At 37.7% G+C, this 4,645-nt stretch overlaps 1 protein-coding gene across 3 annotated transcripts in view; it reads right to left on the bottom strand.

Annotated features, from left to right (window-relative positions):
* Nucleotides 1-4,517, bottom strand: part of LOC106526095 (uncharacterized) — a 14,815-nt gene extending 10,298 nt beyond the window's left edge. For 2 of the 3 annotated variants that reach the window (XM_014020580.1, XM_014020582.1), the window contains exons 1-2: nucleotides 4,151-4,517; nucleotides 3,989-4,037 (exon numbers count right to left, since the gene is read on the bottom strand). The gene's annotated coding sequence lies outside the window, so the exon portion shown is untranslated. Of the gene's footprint in view, nucleotides 1-3,988; nucleotides 4,058-4,150 lie in introns of all 3 variants that reach the window. The other variant, XM_014020581.1, reaches the window with a different exon arrangement.
* Between the last annotated feature and the right edge of the window lie 128 nt (nucleotides 4,518-4,645).

Here is a 4,645-nt window from a genome sequence, read left to right as displayed (position 1 = left end):
GTAAAATATACGACAGGTCTGGACCACTCGTGAATTTTGTTCGTATCTGAAAAAAATCGTAGAAAACGAAAACATTGGTGAATGRCACAAATTCTCCTAAATCACTCGTACGCACAACTTAAGAACAAATCTGTGCGTACGAACGCTTCTTGCATGAGGCCCAGTGTTCATATCTCCCTGTGTATCAGCTCTGCAGTCATTTAATAATGCACATTCAGGACAGTTCACTATCACCACATAAAATACCAACAAACTAAATATGTTTCTAAAAAATTTAATACAAAATGTAGCTATAAGTGATTTCAGCACAAGATGCCTGATTTTACTTATAAGCATTAGTAACTGCAAAAATACGGAGCCCACTGGTGACATTGGAGAAAAAAAATTATAGTGTGGCCATGCTTTAATAATGCGTGGCCACGACATAATCATTGCATTACCATGCATTATAAAGTTGTGAGCACGCAATAATTAACGTGTGGCCACTGACCACAACAAAATGATTGCTGTGACTTCAGTGCAGACTGTTGATTGTTTACATGGACAAGTCTGAATTAGTCTAATTATTTCTATTGTAATAGAATGAAGAACGTGTCAGCACTTTACATTATGAAGTAATTCTTAGTTTTATTTGCTGCAGCTATAAGTCACAACTGGAGTCGTCAATTCATCCAAAAAGCTTTCTTTTCTTTTTTGAAGCTCAACTTTGAAAACAGGCTCCTGTCACTCTGCACCTTGGCTGTGGAAGGAGTTACTGTATGTTGTGTTCAGGAACACAGTAAAAAAATCAGTCTCCCAACACACAACCAGTGTGTTCTTTGTCATTTCATAAATAGCCTACTTTAAAAGATGATCCATTTATATTGACATACACCAAATATCAATAATAAATAATAATAATAATAATAATAATAATAATAATAATAATAATAATAATAATAATACGTATGCACATTTAAACAGTTAAAGACAAAACATTGCAGGCTGTATATAATCTGACTCTAATAGTCTGTCTCTCACAACAATGCTGCTCAGAATTAGCTGATTGCTGGCCACATGCTAACTGCTGCATGGCAACACAATAATTATCATGTACCTACGGCTTTTTTCTGTTATTTGTACAAATTTAGAAAATGTTTACAAGAAGTGTAAAATGGTTCAAAATTTGTTGTACTCTAAAAGTTGCACCATTTAACACGGTGATGTCATCACTGATAATGCAAATTAGGTTATTCACTTTGTTGCTTCCATAAACTTTGGGTCTAATGTTATTTTCCTTTATGGCAAAATAACAATTTCTATAGTTTCATTTACCATTATTTAACCAGGCAAGTCCCACTGAGATCTCAGAACTCTTCTTCAAAGGAGGCCTGGGCCTGAAGACAACCTGTTGTACATGTGTTTGTGTTGTGGGAGAAACCGGAGTACCAGAGAAAACCCACCTAAGCACGAGGAGAACATGCAAACTCCACACAGAGACCCCAGGTCTGAACCGGGGTGGGAGGCGTTGGTGCTAACCACTGAACCGTTGTGCAATCTGAATATGATGCAGTTTGATTAAATTACACCTAATCTGATGTTATTTCCAATAAAATCACATGATTATGGAAAGTTTTCATTTTGAAGTTTACCACTGGGTTATTTCCATAAGTCACCAGTTTAACTTCCCATGGAAGATTTTAGGAAATTTTGCACAAACTTTCAGCCCATTTACAAACCTTGTGAATGACTCTCAGGCCACTGTCACAACTAATTTTAGCTGATTGTTTTTTAATTGAGCTGTTTGGTTTTTGTGTTTACTAATGTTAATTAGCTGTGGCAGCCATCATGAAATGTGTGAGGAAAAAGGTTATTCAGCTGTGAACACATCAGATGATTCCTCTTAAAATTTGAACTGCGGCTCATGATAGGAGTGTGTTTTAGGGATAATGTTTAGCTGCTACCACTCAGTTTCATCACAATATTTAAAATTGAGTAACATAGCCACTGTTGTGTTTTCTCTGCTCAGTTAGCTTTGGCAGCCATCTTTAACTGGGTTGACTTTAAATGTTCCTTCATTGATTACATTCTGACAGTTTCACAGGAACATTGTCCTTCAGCCTTCAGCAGACCATGACAGCAATATGAAAAACACAGCTGCAAAAGTTTGATTTTCAAACTAAACTTCTCAACAACCACAGTAATTATTTTACACCAAGCAGAGTCACATGAACAGAGTTCTTCAAAATTATTTCCAAATCTGGTGAGTTTTTGAGTGATTAAAGGGATCCCTGATTAGTTGTAACAGACTTTATTTGATAAACATTTATTTTAACTGTAAAATAAAGACTGTAAAAATACTGTAGGATGTTTAGTTTTTTTCATTTTTAAACTAAAAGTTTATAAATATATTACATGGACGGAGCCATTTTATTTACACACAAAGCATTCTGGGTAAATGATGACGTAGATAGGTCCTCGGTGCGAGGCTGCTAGCGAGCTATATCCACCCTGAAGGTTAATCTTGGACAATATCTGATGATCGACTCTTTAAAATGAAACCAGAGAGCGTTGACAGAGAGGAGAAGGTAGAAATGACTCAGCCTGGAACTGAAAATATGGATGGAGGACAACAGAGCTGCTTCATGGAAGAACAACCTCAGATTAGCCTGTTAGCTTTTGTGCTAGCGCTGATGCTATATTGTCTTATATGTATTAGCTCAGCGCTAGCACAACAAACAAGCTAAACTGAGGTCCTCCATCCATATTTTCAGTTACAGGCTGAGTCATTTTTGTGTTCCCCTCTCTGTCATGTGGATGGAGGACCTCAGTGATGAGAGGAGAATGTGTAGCGCTGAGCTAATATATATGGTGATAGCATCGGGGCTAATGCTAAAGCTAACAGGCTAAGTTGAGTTTCTTCTTCCATGAAGCAGCTCTTTTGTCCTCCATCCATATTTTCAGTTCCAGGCTGAGTCATTTCTACCTTCTCCTCTCTGTCAACGCTCTCTGGTTTCATTTTAAAGAGTCGATCATCAGATATTGTCCAAGATTAACCTTCAGGGTGGATATAGCTCGCTAGCAGCCTCACACCGAGGACCTATCCACGTCATCATTTACCCAGAATGCTTTGTGTGMAAATAAAATGGCTCCGTCCGTGTTAAAATATATATTTTTTAATTTACAAAACTAAACATCCTACAGTATTTTTACAGTCTTTATTTTACAGTTAAAATAAATGTTTATCAAATAAAGTCTAAAGTTACAACTAATCCTGGATCCCTTTAAAACACATAAAATGAGCGGTCGGCTGCGGCGCTGTAGTTTACTTATTCGTTAACTGACTGTGAGCTCTCAGAATAACCACTTCATAAGGTCACACCCTGTCACACAGCCACACTCACAACTTCAGTCCAAGGAGAAGAAATTCAAGTTGATCGAAACAAATGTGAGCATTTTATAAATCATTGTGTTTAAATGCACATTAAATTATATTTTGAAAGCATTCTTAGAGTATAGAAATATCTGTATTCACAGTTTAGGACTGCAGGATAACAACAGTTTGCCAGGAAGACAAGTTCCTCTCTTGGTAATAATGTGTATATTTTTAAATATAACTTTTAAACCTTGTCAGGAAACTGGTTTGACTTTACTGTATCTTCATGTAAACTGGGTCACAGTTTTGGCTTTTCAAGACACTTTGTTCGCCAACTTATTTCTAGCTCTCATAACCAGAGATCAGTTAGCAGCTCCGGTACTTTCCCAGCATCTGCTCGTGTATTTATATTCAAGAACTGAGGTGGCGTTATGTAGAAGTTCAAATACTCAAGTTTAACGTTTTACTTTCTTTTAAGATTAAAGAGAATATGACACAACAACACAACTCTATATTTTCTGTATAGTTTTATAAAAATAAGAAAAACATAGATGCAAAAAGTCCTTCTTAGACACAAAACCTTCAGAAACTTTCCTTCTCTCAATCCAGTCTTTTAAATGTCAGTTTTCTTACCGTAGTGATGAGTGCTACATGCTCAGGACGAGCTCGGTTTGGACTGATCCTAAATATAGAAACAAGAATCTAAAGTGAGATGAAGACAGTTAAAAGTGTCAGTTGAAACAGTTTCTTAAAGTTGCTGCCTGAATGAAAGAAAATGAATGAAAAGGAACTCACCTAAGTGAGCTCTTGGATCCTTGTTCACTGGTGTGGCCAGTCTGAGCTGAGAACATACCAAAATAGACACAGAAGTCAGTGTGTCCAAACTAAGCAGCAACACCAGGTCCAGCATGATTGCTCACATCAGAACAAGCCACGGGTGTCGAGTGGCAGCGCACCACGGGCCAGCACCAGCATCAAATGGACCACCGGTTATTTTTGTAACTAAGCTTTAAGGTTTGATAGGCTCTGAAACAGACCGTCTCTTTACTGTCTGGTACTTTAAAGAACATGGCAGGGCCCTTCAGTAACCGAGGAAAATATGTTGATTTGACCGATATGAGGAGGTGGTCTCACACAAACAAACCAGTTTCCATTATGGCCCATTGCCTCACACGGCTCCAGAGAAGTGTGACGGTCTGAAGGCAGGGCTGGGCTTCTTGTTTGCTTGGGTTTATTTTAGAACGTGTGTGTGTGTGTGTGTGTGTGTGTGTGTGTGTGTGTGTGTGTGTG

This window comes from Austrofundulus limnaeus, unplaced genomic scaffold, assembly GCF_001266775.1.
Source record: "Austrofundulus limnaeus strain Quisiro unplaced genomic scaffold, Austrofundulus_limnaeus-1.0 Scaffold259, whole genome shotgun sequence".
NCBI classification, from domain to species: Eukaryota; Metazoa; Chordata; class Actinopteri; order Cyprinodontiformes; family Rivulidae; genus Austrofundulus; species Austrofundulus limnaeus.
Note: the sequence above shows the minus strand (reverse complement) of the source record. Positions and strands in the feature narration are given on the sequence as shown.